Raw genomic sequence first — 19,997 nt, 5'->3', positions numbered from 1 at the left:
GCAATAGGGATTAAAGATACCAGAGGTAAGGTTTAAAAGTGATTCTGAGGTGCAACACATCAGCGATACAGCTAGGCATCTGAAATGCGGGGTTTGAGAGCCCTTCAGGGAACACCGTACCCTAAAGGTACCAGAAGTCCACTAGTATAAGCATTAAGTCACTGTCACCCCTGTTACAATGTGATTGCTACATATCTTCATTTCCTTGGTTTTTAAGGAGTAAGAGTGCAGGGGGTCTAAATCTGCGATCCAGTGTGTTGAAGTATTTCACAACACTACCTGTAGCCCGTCTGGAAATCAATCCTCATTCTGATTGTTGCCCTGGGCATGTACCAATAAATCACTGAGCATATATATATAGCACTGTGTTGAAGCTAGAGACCTGTATGTAATAATATGATGCTAAAATGTTATTTTCAGATATATTAATGTAATAAATGATTGCTTATGCTTTATAAACAAATCTAATTAAAATAAAAGCTTAAGTTTTGTATTTATCTTGTATCATAGAACATGATTTTCTTTGTATTTCAAGCCCACAAAGTGTCCAAATGACGCACTACATGATATAAGGAAGATTATCACATGCATATCGGTATTATCTTTCTTATGAAAATGCATTCCTTTCATTACCTTTTACTTTTTAAAATGAACTCAAATTGTGTATAATGTAATAATTTAAGTAGAATAGATTCTAATAATATAATGATCCAGTGTGTTGCACTACTTCACTGCTTCACTGCTCTATGCCGTCTGGAAATAAATCCTCAGACTGCTTACTGCCCTGGGCATGTACCAATAAATTACAGGAGCACATCTATATATCACTGCGTTGAAGCAGGGGACACACAATCACTGCAAACACATCCTAAATACAGTGTTCCAGCACCACTGACCTCATCCAGAACGTATCATTTCTTGAAAGGGATTGCTGTCCGAATGCACATCTGAATCCCAAACAGAATCTCTAGTAAAATACGATCATTTGTGAAACAGGTAAATGACTGTCTCAGGGGCCCATTCCTCATTCTCAAGACACATGTATGCAGTACGTACACCATGCATTGAGCAATAGGGATTAAAGACACCACAGGTAAGGTTAGAAGTCATTCTGACTATATTCTAAAATATTGGACTCATATTCTTATGATGGCTGACATGATGCTGCGTTTAAAACCGGGGTTAATGGACATTATATGACTGTCAATTCTGTTTTGTTTTGGAGACTCTTGGCTGCCTATGTGGTACAGTGCAGCGTGAAGGAAACATTTTCCAAAACTGTGTCAGCTCAAAAGTTGTAAGAGAACCTCTCCAGCTGCTTTAACTCTCTTCATTTTTGTCATTTAATTGTCTGTCGGCACTATGTGGCAGTGTTGCATGACAACCCATCTCACCACGGAAAGGAACCTAACAGCTTTGGTAAGAGAGGAGAAATGGACCTGGCCCGTACAGGGCTCGAACCCACAACCTTGGCGTCACTAGCACCACGCTTTAACCCACTGAGCTAACCAGCCTCACAACAGTGGTCCTCTCTGTGCTGCAAAAAATCGAACTCAGGGAATTTCTTTTGTCCTCCTTTGAATAGAAAGCTGTGTAATTCAGTGTACGGGCTTTCTCATGCAGTTTCATGGTTCTTGTAACCCAAATCCTACACTGGCCTGAAGTGCCCCCCCATTTCACAGCATTCTTCAGCTGATTTAAAATGTACCTAAAGGAGGAGCATTATTGAAGACCATCAATTACCAAGAGCTTTTGTCAAAGGTTTTGGTGGTCATTTTTAATGACCACAGAGCGCTGTGACCTCGGTTTTACATCTCATCCAAAGGACAGCACCCTTTTATAACACAGCTTCTCCGTCACTATGCTGGGGCATTGGGACCTGCACAGACCTCAGGGTGAGCGCCCCCCCGCCGGCACTGTTACGTCCCAGTGTGTGTTCTGTGTGTTTTTCTGTTATGTCCACACTGCTGACCCTTGATTGTTCTCCCTTCCCCATTGGCCAACCATCACACCACTGTTTCAATATGATGTCATCATCAATCAGCCTTCAGCCAATCAGAACATATTTTATTCACTATATAACATGGAGGCTTTCAGAAAGAAAAGGCCTTTTGTTTGACTTTGGTCCTGTTTGGTTTTGGTTTTCGCTTCGCTTCGCTTCGCTTCGCTTCTTGTTATTGCTTCGGCTTCGTTTGTTGGTTTGTATTGCTTTGTGTTTGTGTATTTTCGTATAGCTTCGGCTTTGTTGTTTTGTTGGTTTTACGTTAGTTTCTTTGTACTTTCGTTTGTTTGTGTGTTCATCCATGATTTGTCTTTACCTTGCCCAGGTGTTACATGTTCAACTTATGTGTTCTTTTGTACCCTGTCCTGTTGATTACTCTTGTTTTTCCTTATTTGTATTCCTGGTTCACTTGTATTTTTGTGTGAACTTTTGTATATAAGGTTAGTTTAGGTTGTTGGGTACACTTACACACTTAGTTAATTTTGTATTAGTACACTAGTTTAGTACGGGTGAGTGCCATTTGTCTTGTATGGTTTTGGGTAGTCAGTGCAGGTTAACTAGGGTGTTGAAGACGCAGAAGACCGTGTGTTTCTGGTTTTTCTTTTGTAGTCAGATTAGCTTTCCCTCACTGTCCTAGCCAGCTCCATTTTGTTTGTTATTTTCTTTTCTTTGGCAAAACTCTAGTTCCTTACCCTTATCACGCTTCCTAGTCCCTCACCAAAACCCATCTGCTTCCAAAAGAATTATCCTAAATGTTACACCCCTTTTCCCCTAGACACTTGGGGTCGTAACATTATTGGGGGCTCGTCCGGGATATCAAATTCCCGTCCTAAGGATTTTTTTTTGTGTTGCAGAATTTTGGTGTTGGTACAGGATTTTGATTTGTGGATTGTGTTTTGGCAAGGTACTGTAGTTATGGCTACTTTTGATTTGCGAAAGTTTGTGGAGGAACCTTCCTTTGAGCAGCTGGATAAGTGTAGGAAGGACGAATTGCTCCAAATTGCTGATTACTTCCAGATTCAGGTTTCGACGCAAGCTCTTAAAAGGGACGTCAAGAGACCTGTGATGGATAGATTGGTAGAGTTAGAGGTCATTGCATTAACGAGCAGGTACGCCGGTTCTCCTGGGGCTGGTGCTAAACCTGCTATGGTGGTGGAAGAACAGGACGAGGTGCAGGGGGTGGCTGAAGACTTAGTGGAGGCTGAGGTCAAGGCCACCTTGCCTCCCTTTGAACCGTTCTCTCCGGTCTCCACCGGGTCAAAAAGCGATACTCGCCTGAAAGTTCATTTGGCCCGCTTGCACATGGAGGCGCAGGAAAAAGCCCAAGTACGCCAGGCAGAATTTGAATTGCGCCTTGCAATTCGTAAGATGGAGATCAAGGCGGAGAAAGAGGTTAAGCTCCGACAGCTTGAGCTAGAAGCACGAAAGAATGCTCCTGCTGTGCAGCCGACCCACTCCGAGGCCTCTAGCATGTCTCCTTTGCAAGATCCACTCTCTACCACCTTTGATGTAAGTAAGCACATTGCTTTAGTACCTCTGTTTAGGGAGACGGAAGTTGATTCGTACTTTGGTGCATTCGAGCGAATTGCCACATCACTTCGTTGGCCTAAGGAGGTTTGGTCACTGCTTTTGCAGTGTAGATTAGTGGGCAAAGCTCAGGAAGTTTGTTCTACACTTTCTTTAGAAGAAAGTTTGAATTACAATACTGTGAAAGCTGCTATCTTACGGGCTTATGAATTAGTTCCTGAGGCATATAGACAACGCTTCAGAAATCATCGTAAAGTGTCAGACCAGACATTTGTTGAATTTGCTAGAGAGAAGGGCACTCTCTTTGATAAATGGGTTGTAGCCAGTAAAGTGAGTGACTTTAACTCATTGCGTGAGTTAATGCTCTTAGAGGAATTTAAGAACTGTTTGCCTGAACGCATTGTTGTGTATTTGAATGAGCAAAAAGTAACTACTTTATCGCAAGCCGCTGTTTTGGCAGATGAGTTCGTGCTCACTCATAAGAATGTTTTCATGTCTGTGCGTGCGGAGAAGACTTTGTCTACTCTAAGTTCCCAGTCTCAGTCTCCCTCAGTAAAAACTAGTTCCTCACGTCTTAAAGAGGAGCGTGAATGTTTTTATTGTCACAAGAGAGGTCATATAATTGCAGATTGTTTGGCCCTAAAACATAAGCAGCAGCAACAGCAACATCCTAAGAGTGCTGGGTTTGTTAAGACTGTTTCCCGTTCTGCTATTCCTTTGTCTAGTGAAAACAGTCTCCCTGACCCTAGTTATGAACCATTTATTATGGAAGGATTCATTTCGCTAACAGGTTGTAAGAAAACCGGCTCAGGGACGCCAAATATGTAATCATAGTGGCTCTCTGAAGGCACCAGTTCTGTAGGGTTTGGGCATTTACTGAGACAATTATTAATTGTAGCAGTAAATCACAAAGTTGATTCTTTTGATGGCTTTAGAATCCAACCATGCGACATAACTCAAACAACGCACACACACAGGTACTAATACACGAGGATACATTTATTAATACATAGAATATGCATGTAAACCTAACAGATCTTATCGAGAGGGTTATCAGAATACAAAAGGTATATATTCAGTCAGTTACTAAGTGTTACACATATCAAGAGGACATACGTTCAGTATATCATTCATTTATACCGTTTCGTAATTGAACTTGGTTACAACTTCTACATTAGATACTCAAAACAAGTACATAACTCTTAGGAAATAAATTGATATCAACTGGTTGGGATAACAATTGAATTCTCGAGCTGTAATGCATTGAAGTTGAATACTCATCCAATTTCTGGGGATTCAGATCTCCTGCGGGCACAAAGAAACAGTTGCAGGCTGTTGCTGTCAAATCCGCGCTCTCTGGCTCGGTGCCAGGCTGTGATGTGCGGCTTGCAACGATGCGCTGCTGATGCTCACTGTTGGCTTTAACTAGCAAAGTTTGTGCACAGGAGAAAAGATGACTGTGGGTCCCAGCAAGTCAGGAAGAGGACCTGTTCGTTCCTGATGAAGAGCTAGTTCTGAATAGTGATTCAGCTGTCCACAGTTCCGACCTGTTCACGAGGCTTGCTGCTGGTGCTAACCTCGAGTGGATCCTCTGGTTAGTCTCTGGCAACCTCCGCTCTAGACTCTTAGAACAAAGGAAAGTTCTGGCACTCGGACACACTGGCCGTTCCGTGGTTGTCCGGGCTGAGTCTCAGGATGGTCAGGAGGCGCGCTGCGAGAATGTCCTGCCCTTGGGATCCTTCTGCTCCTGGGCCGTCCTGCCCTGGAATTCTCCTTTGAATTCCCTTTAGAACAGTCCACAGAATCCTCTCCAGAATCTTACTGAATCTTACTGAAGCCGAATCTTGTTGAATCTCTCAGGCTCTCTGTGTTGCCTGTTTTTACCTGGAGGAACTTCAGCTCATTGATTGGTTGAAAGTTCCATGGGCATCAGAGTCCCATGTGGGTTACTCGGCCCTACCAGTCCCTGATTGGTTGATCAAGGTGAGATATGAGTCACTTACTCCTGACACTTAGGAATGCAGTCCAGATGTCCAACTGGCACTCCCTAGACAGATAGGCACCAATGGATGACCATTGATCATGATAGCCAGGCTTAGCTAAGTGCATCCCCCTTTGGGAGCTGTCCTAATCAAACCTTATATCAGCTTGCATGAATAGTTTCTCTGTGGCTGCACCACAGAGATGAACAGAGAAATAATTTGGGAAAGCTCAGAAACACTTAATTATTTCTTATTAATAAGCCTCGCCGCTACAAGGTAAACCAGAAGACCAGAAAACAATTCAAATATTTAGAGATAGTGGAGCAGCCCAGTCATTTATTGTTGTGGATGCACTGCCTTTGTCTGATAAATCTTTCTGTGGTTCGAGTGTATTAGTTCAAGGCATCGAAATGGGTTTTATGAAAGTGCCTTTACACTGTGTACATCTACAATGTGGTTTAGTTACTGGATTTGTTAGAGTTGGGGTATGTCCTTCGCTACCTGTTAATGGAGTAACTCTTATTCTTGGAAATGACCTGGCTGGGGGTAGAGTATAGCATATTGTTTGATTGGTTTTGTCTTCATTGTCCAAACATTAGATGTTTGTTTTTATGGGTGGGGGTGTTACGTCCCAGTGTGTGTTCTGTGTGTGTTTTTTCTGTTATGTCAAACAATGTCAACCATCACACCACAGTTTCAATATGATGTCATCATCAAACAGCCCTCAGCCAATCAGAACACATCTTATTCACTATATAACATGGAGGCTTTCAGAAAGAAGAGGCCTTTCGTTTGACTTCGGTCCCGTTTGGTTTTGGTTTTCGCTTTGCTTCGCTTTGCTTCTTGTTATTGCTTCGGCTTCGTTTGTTGGTTTGTTTTGCTTTGTGTTTGTGTATTTTGGTATAGCTTCGGCTTTGTTGTTTTGTTGGTTTACATTAGTTTCTTTGTTCTTTCATTTGTTTGTGTGTTCTTCCTTGTTTTGTCATTCCCTTGCCCCAGTGTTACATGTTCAACTTTTGTGTTCTTTTGTACCCTGCTCCTGTTTATTACTCTTGTTTTCCCTTATTTGTATTCCTGGTTCACTTGTGTTTTTGTGTGAACTTTTGTATATAAGGTTAGTTTAGGTTGTTGGGTACACTTACACACTTAGTTGACTTTGTATTAGTACACTAGTTTAGTACGGGTGAGTGCCATTTGTCTTGTATGGTTTTGGGTAGTCAGTGCAGGTTAGCTAGGGTGTTGAAGACGCCGAAGACCGTGTGTTTCGGGTTTTCTTTTGTAGTCAGATTAGCTTTCCCTCACTGTCCTAGCCAGCTCCATTTTGTTTATTTTCTTTTCTTTGGCACCACTCTAGTTCCTTACCCTTATCACGCTTACTAGTCCCTCACCAGAATCCCCCTGCTTCCAAAAGAATTATCCTAAATGATACACCCCTTTACCCCTAGACACTTGGGGTCGTAACAGACCTCTAACTCGTTTCCTTAGCTTGGATTTAAGCCACGAAGCAGGCTTCTACTGTATAAACGTCTAGAGGAATCACAAGCTATTTGAGAGGCCATCATGCCAGGGGGAACTGACAAAGTCTATGCCTAAACACCTAGCGCAGGCTCTCGAGAGACTGTCAAAAATCGCTTTCTCCTTTTGCGTTGCAAGTAAGTGAAAACGCAGTCTCAACCCAGAGCCACTTGGCAGCAGCGGCACGTAAATACTGTTACTGTTACTGCTCGATACCGACGTTAACCTACTATACCATGTTCAGCCACCGCTAGAAAATGTTCGGCTCTAGTACCGGAGCAAACGACAGGAGGGCCAATGTCGAACAGGCACACGTGTCAGACATGGAGAGCGACTAGGATGGGATTTGAACCCATGCGTGCAGAGCACAATGGATTAGCACTCCATCGCCATCGCCTCGTCGGGGAAACTGGACTGTCCGGACATGAGCTAGCGCGCTCCAGATGATCTTTTTCATTTTTTTCCCTCATACTCGAGGGTCATTTTCCTGTTCCACATGCGATTTCAACATTTTCCTTGGGAGATGTCAAGCCAGCACGCCACTGCTGTGGTTCAGTGGCCAGTGTGGAGTTCAGAGGCCCTGTTGTACACAGAAAGCACATTGAGCTCCTTGGACGTGAAAAGTTCCAGATAAAAGCCATTTGTCATCCTTTCTCTTGGTGTCGATGTTGCTATTGTATGTAAAGGTGGCAACTTGCTCAGCGAGCAGGCGGAGCACACACCGAATGCAGATGTGTCTGAGTGGTGTGTCCAAGTGGCTGCAAAAGGACAGCGCTCCCGGGGTGCCGTGGCTTAGTTGCTTAAAGCACCTGTCTCTTAAACAGGAGATCCTGAGTCCGAATCCCAGTGGTGCCTTCTTTGTTCTGTCTTCTTGAACAGAACTGGTCCTTACAGACAACCGCCTACGGCTAGACTTAATTAAATGCAAGTATTCATTTCCTGTCTTTAACGCGACTTGTTTTTCTTAAAATGGATGCAACTTGCAAAACATGAAATACAAACATTGCTAATCAGCGCTAGCGGCTGGCAAAAAAAAAGAAGTCAGCAATGTTTTTTTTCTTTAACCTTAACCCTGCTAATGGAGAAGAGTTAAACGACCGAGTCTATGCAGCTTAAACGGTGCTCATGTCGGGTTCTTAGCTGAAAGGGTTGTAAATCACGCTCACCCCAGTCCTTAATCTTTTAAAAGGATACAAAATTGAACCTAGTCGCCACATCACATACATCCTGTTCAACGATAAAAAGGTGACATCTTTCCTCGATCCAGAGTAAATCCCACTTTGAGGGCATATTGTTTTCCACTTTACCATGAGTTGGGCTCAGCTGCACAGAGGCGAGAGCAGAGCAATGAGGTCACGGGGACAGGGGAGTCACACGCTGGCGGTTTAAACACGCGGAAGAAAACTGAGGGATCCACAGTATGTGGACCCTCTGTGCGCCATCAGTCCGCACTCCGGACTCTGAATCCTGCCATCCAAGTTAAGATCTCGGCGGAACCTGAGGCGCAGTTCCTTCTTAAAACGTAATCTGGTGAGCATTTCTAGAATCGTACTTGTATAGATGCAGCCTTTAATGTGTTGCTAGGTTAAAATTGATGACTTCTTGAACTTCAGTAGGAAACTTCCCTCTTGATTTCAGATTTAATTTCTTTATTACAGGGGCGCTTTTATGAAGACAGAGTCATGTTCTGGTACTTTGCTTGATGGAGGAAGCATATTTCGGACTCTGTGATCTGCTCACCTGGAAAGGTCTGCTGTACTACTACAAGAGAGAAGTAGAGTCTGGAAGAATGGACAATTTTATGATGCTTTGGAAGATAATGTTTTTTTTTTCTTTGAAATCGAAATGAATCAGAATATCAGTGCAAAAGACAAACTCTTGGTTTGGTTTAATGAGATATGGTTTTAAAACAGACAAAATGTAGAAAACAGGTGTTTCTCACTTTTGGAAAAGAATGGACCGGGGGTAATATTTTACTAGTTGCAGTGCTGATCTCACTGGGTTACAGTCCTGTAGTGTCACACCAGGGCCAGTGGCGCAATGGATAACGCGTCTGACTACGGATCAAGAGATTGCAGGTTCGACTCCTGCCTGGCTCGGGTCGTTTTTAAACGCATCGCGCTACTCCCTAAGTAGTCTATGCTACTTACTGCATTGTAATCGTACCCAGTAAGAGATTTCCTTCATGTAAATGAACTGCACCTGACAGCTTTAGAAAAACACCTGGGCTCAGTACGGTGCTGAGAGCTCAGCGTTGCTGTTCTAATTAGCACGCACTGCATCGGCTATGAGCCCGAACCTTTCAATTATTCCGATCAGTAAGTCAACACGTAGTCCACATGAACGGTAGAAATATTCTCGTCTGTCTCTTGTTTGTATAGAACTGAATGTCACTGACAATGTACTGTTAGTTTTAATTGAAGAACGGCATTTGTGTTCAAATATACCAGACAAGTTTATGTAACTGCTCATGCGACACTCAGTTGTAATTAGTCAAGAAATAAAGTCGAACAACAGCTGCGGGTTTGATTCTGAACGTATCAGATTGCAGCGCCTTTTACTTCCATTGACAAATGATAGAGATTCGAAGAGAGATCCTTCAGACCAGCAAGCAAACCCACGGCTATTTCGGTTTTCTATCTAGGCAACGTTGGTGTGTGCAATAGCATACATGAAAGCGTGATGCAATTTCTGTGGTTACATTTGTTGCACGTCATGCACAGTAAGAGTGTTTCTAACACCAAATAAAAAGTCAACAATTAGCGATCACGCCTTCTCCTCAGTTAACCCACTGAAACCCTTGCTGTTAACAGTTCTTTACTGCGTGCTTTAAGAGCACCTACACATCGTGTCGGTTCTTACAGCTTTATTCATTAGGTTTTCAAAGGCATAAGTAGAGCACCAGAGGTGCGAACGCAAAATGTGTGGTTATCTGAAGAATTGCTTTCCATGGCAGCGGGGCCAAGCGATTTAGCGTTTTTATAGTACCAGGAAAGGAGAAGCGGCACTCCGCCTCTGCCGCGCAGGCACAAGGTGACGTGCGGCAGACGCCGGAGTCGGCAGGTTTCGAACCTGCGCGGGGAAGCCCCAACGCATTTCGAGCCCATCGCCTTAACCACTCGAGCACGACAAATGCGGGCTCCCCGCCGCCGCATTCCTCCTATAATCAAACACGGACTGCGAGGTGGCTGCGGAAACCTTTTTAAAGTTGCTCTCCGTTAAAAAAAATACCTTTCACAAGATTCGTGCCGGCAGACAGACACGCCTCAGAGGGTTTAAGGCTGGCTTCACGTTCAAATGATAAAGTCCCCCAGTCCGGATGTCAAAATGCAACTTTGGCAGACAGAAAAAACATCAACGAACCAAAAATGTGGACAAGGATTTTACAAGCTGCACCACACTGCACTTTCAAAAGCATTCGTGTTAGACGCAGGAATTGCCTTTGATTTGCGCACTTACGAACGCCATGGAAAACGAAACAAAACTAAAGCCCTCAGCTCCTGCACTTGATTATAATCCCGTTACGTGTCGAAGCAGGAATTTAAGTCATCCTACCACTGCAACACGGGGAATAGAGGGAAATGAGCACAAGCTACGAATTGTCTCTAATCAGTCCCTACAGTTGTAAGACGCCTGGAAGCGTGCACCCCCATCATTAATCTTTGCGCATCTGTGCAAGGTAAACTCTGGAGCAGTCTCTGAAACGGCTCAAAGGAAACACGTGATTGATTCCATGTGCATCTGGGGTTCATTTCTTATTTACATTTAATTCAAGGGAAAGGCTTGGGTCAGTTTCAGACGGCCTCCAACAGCGAGATTCAAGCGCCCCACCTTCAGCCCAATCTGCGCCGCCAGAACGCCAACGGCTCCTCTGGTCTCCGGGGTGCGGTTGTGGCCCCGTAACCTAAAGTGTTGGTGGCAGACAAATGGAGACTAACAGGTGATGTCCTAGGACATGACTACATTGTGACACTCGGTGGGGATGGTGACCATTGCTTGGAAAAGAGTGCGAGGCCCCTTTAGAAAAACATTTTGTTAACAGGCATTCTGCCTCAGCCTAAACACCTATAGCTTGCAAAGCGCATGCTATTAGACAGGCACCTCTGCAAGACCTTAAGAGTCTCTTAAACTAGTGATAGTAAGGTGTTCCCAATGGGCGATGTTCGGCTTTCAAATCATCTCTCCGTGGAAGCGCCGAGATGCAGCTGTTTAAGGCTTAGAAGCAGCTGACTGTTTTACTACCTAGCTGATCACTGTCAGTCAGGGAGCTTAGAGGTGAAAAGCCTGTCTGAGAGACAATTCGCCGTCGATCAGTTCAATATGTTCCGTACCAGCTCGGCGCACCTGAGATCATCTTGGTAGCCGTGTAGCTCATATGAGTGAAAGCGTGTGTGTCAGGACTCTTACTTGGCCATCCCAACATACGGAATTTCTTCTGTTTCAGCCACTCTGTTGTTGATGTACTCCTTTGTTTTTGTCATGTTGCAAGACCCAGCGTCTTTTGAGTTTTAGATCACAGGCAGACACCCTGACATTCTGCTGTAGAATTTCCTGATACATCTCGGAATTCATCGGTCCCTCGATGATTGCAAGCCGTACAGCCTCCGCCATGCTTCCCAGGTGGGATGAGGTTTTGGAGTTGGTATGCGGTGTTTTGTTATCTCCAAACATAACACTGTGCATATTTACCAACAAGTTCAACTTTTGTCACGTCTGTCCACAGAACATTGTTCCATGAGTTGTGGAACATCCATGTCGTCTTTAGCAAACTTGAGAGGGGCAGTGGTGGTTTTTTTTTGGGGGAGAGCAGTGGTTTCCTCCGTGGTGACCTCGCATGATCACCACTCCTGTTCAGATTTCTTCTTATGGTGGACTCATGAACACAGACGTAAGACAAAGTAAACCACCTGTTTGCTAGATCCCATCCCCACTCAGCTAGTCAAAGATTCCCTCGAAGGACTGGCAGGACCTATAATTAGTATGATGAATGCATCGCTTGCGTCAGGCGTCGTACATGATCAATTTAAGGTAGTGGTTCTTAGACCGCTCCTTAAGAAGTCAAATTTGGATCCACAAGTTCTTAACAACTACAGGCCTGTCTCAAAGGTCCCATTTCAATCTAAAAGTCTTGAAAGAATAGTTGTTGCCCAACATCAAATGGATTCAAATAATATACTTGAGAAATTTCAGTCTGGTTTCTGAAACTGCATTAACAAGAGTCGTAAATTATATTCTCTTAGCTACTGATGCGGGGAATGCAACAGTGCTAGGTTGCAACAGTGCTAGGAATGCAAACTTTAGGTTGCGCTTCTTCATGCTGCATCATTGGCATGAGTGGAGCTTTTTAAACGTCTGTACTTACTGCGCCCCATAAGAAATCGTTTGTCCCTGTTCAAAAGAGATTGTGCGATGTCCTGCAGCGTTCGCAAAGCAAACCTTTGACAGTTTGAATAGAGGAATTTATTCTGCTTCCTGTGCGTGCAGTAGTTACAAACTTGAACGTCTTTACACGATCTCCTGCAGTTTTCAGGGGGCAGGCTTGGTCAGATGGCTTGGAAAAACGCACTGTGTTTCGGCTCGGGAAACATCATGAGCAGTGTCCTGCATGTTTTCTGTGTATAGCTGTCTTTTAACGCATACAGAATTCATTCGAAATCATTGATTTCTCCAATTAACAAGGATCCCTTAAATGATGAGTCAAAGTAACATCTAATCGGATTAGTTTCCTTAGAGCTGGTTCAGAGTTTGCTCAAGAGTTTACCTTTCACAGATGAGCAAAGAAGAATGTTGGGGGTGCACGCTTCAAGGCACCTTACAGCTGTCGGGAGTGATTCGAGACGATTCGTGGCGTGTGCTCGTTCCCATATACCATACGCACCGGCGTGCAGTGCTAGGATGACATACAATACCGCTTGGGCACGTAACGGCGTTATATGCAAGTGCGGGACGTGAGGGTTTTCGTTTGTTCGTTTTGTTTTGCTCTGCTTTGCTTTGTTTTGCTTTCCATCGCGTTGGTAAGAGCGTAAATAAAAAGGCGATTCCTGCGTCTACCACTAATGTAAGAGCTATTTCAAGTGCGACGTGGTGCGGCTTTTCAAATGCTTGTGGGCATTTCTCTGTTGTTGATTCTTTTTTTGTGTGTAACAAAGTGGCATTTTCATGTCCGGACGGGGAGACTTTATCATTCCGACATGAAGCCACCCTTAAGTCCTCTGAGGCGTGTCTGTCTGCAAGGCTTGTATTTTGGAAATGTTTTATTGAAACGGAGAACGACTTTGAAATAGGCTTCCGCCGGTGCCTTGCGATCCAGGTAAGATTGTAGCAAGAACGCAGCGGCAGCAGGGCTTGCTGTAGTCGTGGCCGAGTGGTTAAGGCGATGGACTAGAAATCCATTGGGGTCTCCCCGCGCATGTTCGAATCCTGCCGACTACGTTGTCCGCCTCCAGTCGGTGTGTTCCGGCGCAAGCAAAGAAGCGCGCCTCTTTGCTGTTCCTGGTGGTTTTAAAACGCCCAATCGCTTGTACCCGCTGCCTTGAAATAAATTCTTCAGCATCCGCGAATGGCATTTTGCAGCTGGAAGCATATGTCGACGCTTTTTGCACAGAGCACCAAAAAAGCGTCTTTTTTGAAGGCCCAGACACTGAGCATTGGTGTTTCAGTGGTAGAATTCTTGCCTGCCACGCGGGAGGCTTGGGTTTGATTCCCGGCCAATGCAGTGGCTTTTGCAGCGAGCGGCTCCATCACTTGCATCCCCTTGCAACTCGCAACTGAAAACCCACTGAAGCTAAGCAGGTGTGAGCCAGGTCAGTACCCGGATGAGGGTAAGCTACAGGGAAAAACAAAGCTTCCAGCTGGAAGCGGTGTTAATGGTGCCGGCGGGGGGGCGCTCACCCTGAGGTCTGTGCGGGTCCCAATGTCCCAGCATAGTGACGGAGACGCTGTGTTGTAAAAGGGCGCTGTCTTTCGGCTGAGATGTAAAACCGAGGTCATAGTGCTCTGTGGTCATTAAAAATGACCACCAAAACCTTTGACAAAAGCTCTTGGTAATTGATGGTCTTCAATAATGCTTCTCCTTTAGGTACATTTTAAATCAGCTGAAAAATGCTGTGAAATGGGGGGACACTTCAGGCCAGTGTAGGATTTGGGTTACAAGAACCATGAAACTGCACGAGAAAGCCCGTACACTGAATTACACGGCTTTCTATTCAAAGGAGGGCAAAAGAAATTCCCTGAGTTCGATTTTTTGCAGCACAGAGAGGACCACTGTCGTGAGGCCGGTTAGCTCAGTTGGTTAGAGCGTGGTGCTAATAACGCCAAGGTCATGGGTTCGGTCCCCGTACGGGCCATGTTCTTTTCTCCTCTCTTACCAAAGCTGTTAGGTTCCTTTCCGTGGTGAGATGGGTTGTCATGCAACGCTGCCACATAGTGCCGACAGACAAGAGTGTTGCGGGAGAAGAGAAAAGTGTTTGAAGATTTAAGAGTGTCTTAGGTGGAGTCAAAATCAAGTGTCACAAATGCAACTGGGAGGATTTCCAATGTTTAATATGGTAAAAATAAGCAGAAGTTATCTGCCGGTCATGGCACAGTCTGCCATGCTTTTGTCAGATACTGTAAAGTGGTGTCGAACTGGAGCCTCACCATTTGCATATGTGAGGCTCCAGTTATACATCGAGTGTCACATTAAATGACAAAAATGAAGAGAGTTAAAGCAGCTGGAGAGGTTTTCTTACAACTTTTGAGCTGACACAGTTTTGGAAAATGTTTCCTTCACGCTGCACTGTACAACATAGGCACCCAAGAGTCTCCAAAACAAAACAGAATTGACAGATAGGAGAAAATTCCCACTCGTCCTGAAGTTCCCAAAATCCAGCACTGAGCGTAAACAAAGTGTCTAAGTAGCGTGGGAATGCTAACCCTAACCCTAGCTGGAGTTTGAGCAATCCAGCACTGAGCGTAAAAAGATGAGTCAAAGTAACGTCTAATCGGATTAGTTTCCTTAGAGCTGGTTCAGAGTTTGCTCAAGAGTTTACCCAGTGGGCATTGATTCGTCGCATATACGTATATTCACGGCGAAAATACGGCTATACGTATATATACGTCGCCTCGACGTATAATCAACGTCGAATTGCAACCGTAAAATCGACGACATTAATAAACGCATATATAACGTCGAAAACACATCTAACACAGTGCCTGAGGCTTTTTACTGTATGTATCGTGTGTGCCGCAACTAGGAGTATACGGCACTCTGCACAGTGTACGAAGTAAATTATTTTCGCAGTAATTAATTTACACTTGTATAATAAATATAGTAAATATAATAAATTAATTACTGCGAAAATAATTTTCTTCGTAAATCCTGCAATCCAGATGATTGGGGTATTGGTGCATGGCTACAGTCTGTGCTAGGAACATGGAGAGGGTCTCTGGTTCAATACATATTTGTGGGTCTGGTATTATTCGTTATGATCATATCGTTAATATCCTGTTTGAAAAACATGTGGACTAAAGCTGCTGCTTCTGTGCTAATTGTACGCCCTGAAGGGATCATGAAGGTCAAAAAATGATTTCATGGGAAAGATTCTCTTATCTAGTGGCAGAACCTGATGGGTAGAACAATATAGCTTTAAGGGGGGTTACCCTTGGGAGTGATTCCCCTAGATGCAAATGATTATTGTGGTTTGTTTGTTCATAATAAGATGTTTTGCAGGAACGGAACAAAGAGAAATTTTACAACTTCAGCTAGTATTGTTCTACAAAACGTCACAGCTGAGGCAGGGGAACAATGTGTAGATTTTTCTAAGAGTTATTACCCAGTTGTTGACCAATCTGTTGACCAATGTTGACCAAAAAAGCCTAGGATTATGCTGGGCTCCAGCCCACAGGGATTTACCTGTGCTGTAAGAACTAATGAGTGAATAAGGAGACTGGATTCTGGTGAAAGACTTCAGGAAAAAGAAATGGTGTTCACTCAGGTGGAGGGGGCTGTACCAGGTGCTGCTGACCACTGCCACTGCTGTGAAGGTCACAGAAATGGTGCCCTGGATTCATGCTTCCCACTGTAAAAAGGTCACAAACGAACTGAACAAAGCGCAGGAGTGATGTCTCCACAAGGACAGATGGGGATAACCTGCTTGGGACTGATGTGCACAGCCTTTTTCCTTTTTATGTAGAAGCCTGTCACCACCCCAAAAGAGGAAGAATCTAAACACGAAGCCTCTTTGTATACAAACTGGCTGAATGAAACTGATAATGAGGGGGATATGAGTAATTTGTGGTATAAATTTATAAATCATACTGTAAAGTTAAAGAAATTTAATGCATCTTGTTATATATGTGCTTTAATGCCTCATTCTACAGCCTCACCCATGCGACTTTTTATGAAATGTACTCTTTTATTAATATCATGTTAGAAGGCTTAGACGCTATCAAACAAGAATTAAGGGGAGTTAGATTAATGGCACTTCAGAACAGGTTCGTGCTGGACCTTCAAAATGCAGCATCTGGAGGAGTCTATGCTTTAGTAGGAGACTCCTGTTGTACATATATTCCAGCTAATGACTATGATTACGGAAATCTTACGCTCGCTATTCAGCATTTAAAAGAACTAAAAGACAAGGTGAATAAAGAGAGAGGCATAAAAGATACACCGGCTTTTCTCTCCTGGTTAGAATCACTGTTTGGGCCAGGGGGAATGTTTTTCTTTTAAGTTACTAACACCGATTATAGGGGCTGTGATACTTGTCTTCCTGTTTTTATGTTGCTGTATGACATGTATTATTCCAATGCTTCGAAATATGGAAATATGGTACCTAGGGGGATAAACTGTTCATCCTTCCAGTCTGGAGAATTGGCAGCTGTCTGACGTCAGTAAGTGATCCTTAAAAAATTAATAGTTCCATGACAGTGTGCATCACCAGAAAATCAATTTCAATGCATTAAAACTCTTGTTATCCTTCTGATCATTGAAGTGTCATTGCCCCAGCACTGTATACTCTTACTTTTGACGCCTGTCTGAAGTTGGATCCATTTCTAAGAATGGTGACTCACATATCCTCATGCTCAACTTTGGCTCAACCACACAAACTATGAAGTTAATCATCTGCTTTTGCTCCAAGATTTATGTTACTAGGCTCTCTCCTGGGGATCCTCGTGTTCAAACATTGCCCTTATTGTGGATGATCCATGACAGAATTCAGGGAATTCAGAATTCTGATACCTCAGCTCAGATTCTGACTGGGCAGACTGTCATTGCCTGGTGTGAATGTGTGCATATCTGTTTTTGTGCATGTTCTGTGGCCTGTTGTACAGTACATCACAAATGAAAGGGAAATGGAAAACTAAAATAAGACTCAAGTGTTTTATCTTTCATTAACAGTGTTTCATTAGTATCTGTGCTAGATCCTGTCATCCACTGCTTACCACGACAGGCTCTAGCACAGGATAGCAGCTAATACATTTAACAATCTCACTGCACAATGTTGTATATTCAAGGGCTGATCTTCTGTACTTTTTCTTTCACTTTTCATTTCCTAGAAACTCAGTCCTGCCAGGAATAATCTGAGAACAAAATCAATCTGAGTGAAAATCTAAGCAGAGGAAGATTGTTTTACAGAGTCAACAAGGTCTTATTCAAGGTCATCAGCACTAACAACATTCTCTCTGGAGACAGGCGATAAGAAAATTGAAAGTGTGTATTGTTACATAACAGCAGAGACTATGAGTTATGCTATCATGAGAGTGGTGATGGATTTTTTTCATTGCTTAGTTTTGCAGGTTCTGTACATTTGAACATTCAAAGTGACTAAAGTAAAGGAGTTTTCCCTTTTTACCACATAATTCCCAAAGATCAACACTAATAGAAAGCCTAATTCCAGCCAAGATTCAATTACTGTCTCTCAGGCATCCCAGCAGTGGATTTCATGACTTCAGACAGCCATCTTTATCAGTGGAGAACTCAATGCTCTGAGGTTTACTGGCAGAGTCTCACACTGGGTAATATGTTGGTAAATAATGTCCTATGGAATTCTACTATTGATAAATTCTACTATGGAACTGCGATGTGTCCTGAAAAAATCTTCTATGATAGTGGTACAGTCCATCACACCCCACCTACAGCCTTTAAAAGAGAAAAAAATATTCTGATATTATGGTGGAAAAAGAGCCCTGGAATCTTTGTAGAAGGACAAAAGACGGAAAGAACGGGCAGTGTAACCATGGCGAAGAGAAGGGAAATATTGGAGAGAGCTTTTTTCATACACTTTTTATCATTGTTTTTCCAGCCCAACAATGATCAACAAATATGGGCAGGCGTCCTGTGCCAAATCCAATCTACCTTTCTTCCAAGCATACAGGAATGTCAGTGAATTAAATATTGACATATGAAAATACCCAAAAATATGCAATCACACATATGCAGTTTGAGCAAACATAAGACAATACCCAAGTACCACAAACTACCAGGCATCATTAGCAGTTCAGGTGGGGAGCTGTGTCAGCATGCGTAGGCTGCAAAGGAACAAGTAATAGGTCTATTCCATGCTTAAAAGAGAAGAAAGAAAACACAACATTTCAGCCGTGGAGCCCTCACACCTGAAGAAGGCTCCACGGCCGAAACGTTGTGTTTTCTTTCTTCTCTTTTCATCTAGTGTCATTAGCCAGTTCCTGTCAAAATAAAATAGAAATGGATAACATTCTAGAGAGAGTTTGAAATACCAAGGTACAATTTAAACCATATTTCTTCCACTACAACCACAATATTTTGGAGAGATCGCTGAGCCTAACTGTTCTGGCATGCCCGTTAGCCTCCGTCCTGCTTCAGCAATGAATGCAACGGGGCACATTCTGAGGGAGATGCGGTCAATCAGGTTACAGGAAAACCACGCTATGCTTTTTTTTGAGATCCTGAAAAGGACAGAGGGGCCATGTATATGTGTGCAGCTGGATATGTAATTGCAGGTGGCGTAGCAAATTCTGCTGAAGCCCCACTGCCTGGTGTGGACGGTAGCTGTGCATGTTGCAGCAGAATTGTGCATGTGAGATCAAGGGGGCATGTCATGTGTTTGAGCACTTCACTCCCTTCCGGAAGCACGTGATTCCCTGAGTCCAAAAATATTTGTAAGTTCTTTGGATGACCTGTGGACCGATCTTTCACGATGAAGAATTCCTTAAGAAGAATAGATCTCGGCCCACCATCCCAATGCCTCCATCTCAAAACAGCAACCTCCCACTGCCCTTAGTCTGCAAGGCAGTCCTTTCAAGTGCGATGATGACGCCGGGACCTTCGTTGCCTATTGTACGAGCTGAACTTTTGTGCTCATCAATTCAACGCTCTTTCCATCAACTCATCTTGTCTTTTGACGCTTCGTGTTTTGTGCTCCTTTGACTATCGGCATATCGGGTGACTGCAAACACTGAAGTTCTTGCTTACGGAGTGTGGAATAGTGTTTTCAAGTGATCGCTGTTCTGTCATGTTGACGCCGAGTGAATCTTTCTTTGGCAACATGGGCAGGCTGACAGCAGCGCGAGCGAAAGTAATGGCAAATTTCTTGACTTATTTCTGAATGTGAATGTTCTTTAGAAAAGGGATGCGGCGTTGCTTCTCCCCCGTGTAAAGGTCACGCATTCCAGACGTGGTTATGAGCGAACAGTTGCCGCAAGTGTTTGAAAAGAGCAAGAGAGGAAGCAGCCCTGCCCCGTGTGAGGATCAAACTCAGGACCTTCAGATGATGAGACTGACGTGCTACCAACTACGCCAACGAGGCCAGCTGCAGTACACAGCCGGAAAGTTTGCCTCATGGATTTCAGTCGCCCGTTCCCTAATCTTTAGACGCCCTCTGCTGGATGTTGCATTTGCCTTTTGATCTCACCGATACTTTTTTGGTCTGTTTCTGTTGCAAGTCTGTTTTTCAGATCTCACCTAGCACAAGTCTCTCTGACTGAAGTGGCCTCTCTGCTTCAGCATCGTGCCC

General features: G+C 43.8%; 1 non-coding gene across 1 annotated transcript; it reads left to right on the top strand.

Annotated features, from left to right (window-relative positions):
- The first annotated feature begins 9,052 nt into the window (after positions 1 to 9,052).
- Positions 9,053 to 9,125, top strand: trnar-acg (transfer RNA arginine (anticodon ACG)). Its single transcript has one exon. It is a non-coding gene; the product is annotated as a tRNA-Arg (tRNA).
- Positions 9,126 to 19,997: the final 10,872 nt, after the last annotated feature.

This window comes from Lepisosteus oculatus, unplaced genomic scaffold, assembly GCF_040954835.1.
Source record: "Lepisosteus oculatus isolate fLepOcu1 unplaced genomic scaffold, fLepOcu1.hap2 HAP2_SCAFFOLD_52, whole genome shotgun sequence".
Lineage (NCBI taxonomy): Eukaryota > Metazoa > Chordata > Actinopteri > Semionotiformes > Lepisosteidae > Lepisosteus > Lepisosteus oculatus.
Note: the sequence above shows the minus strand (reverse complement) of the source record. Positions and strands in the feature narration are given on the sequence as shown.